The following is a 301-nucleotide window of genomic DNA, read 5'->3' on the forward strand; positions in this document are numbered from 1 at the left end:
CAGGCTCCCAGCTGGGGCCAGGAGAGCTGCGGCGTCCGGCCGGGCCCGAGGAGTCCGGTCTCGTGAGGGGTCAGCACTGGGCCGGACGGGGCGCCCAAGGGTGGACAGGAGTAAGCTACTTACCCAAGGGGCCAATGAAAGCGGACGAAGTCGGGGAGGAGGGCAACTGCCCCGAATAGCTTCCGAGTCAGCCGGAAGTGGCCCTCAGCGGAACGGTTACCATGGCAGCGGCCGGGGGCGCGGGGGGGCAGAGGGAAGATGGCGGTGACCGGCTGGCTGGAGAGTCTGCGGGCGGCCGAGA

General features: G+C 70.1%; 1 protein-coding gene across 1 annotated transcript in view; it reads right to left on the reverse strand.

Moving 5' to 3' along the window:
- Positions 1-239, reverse strand: part of POLL (DNA polymerase lambda) — a 17,368-nt gene extending 17,129 nt beyond the window's left edge. Inside the window, exon 1 of the mRNA XM_014583346.2 lies at positions 124-239. The gene's annotated coding sequence lies outside the window, so the exon portion shown is untranslated. The remainder of the gene's footprint in view (positions 1-123) is intronic.
- Positions 240-301: the final 62 nt, after the last annotated feature.

Source organism: Tupaia chinensis, unplaced genomic scaffold, assembly GCF_000334495.1.
Source record: "Tupaia chinensis unplaced genomic scaffold, TupChi_1.0 Scaffold144255_1, whole genome shotgun sequence".
NCBI classification, from domain to species: Eukaryota; Metazoa; Chordata; class Mammalia; order Scandentia; family Tupaiidae; genus Tupaia; species Tupaia belangeri.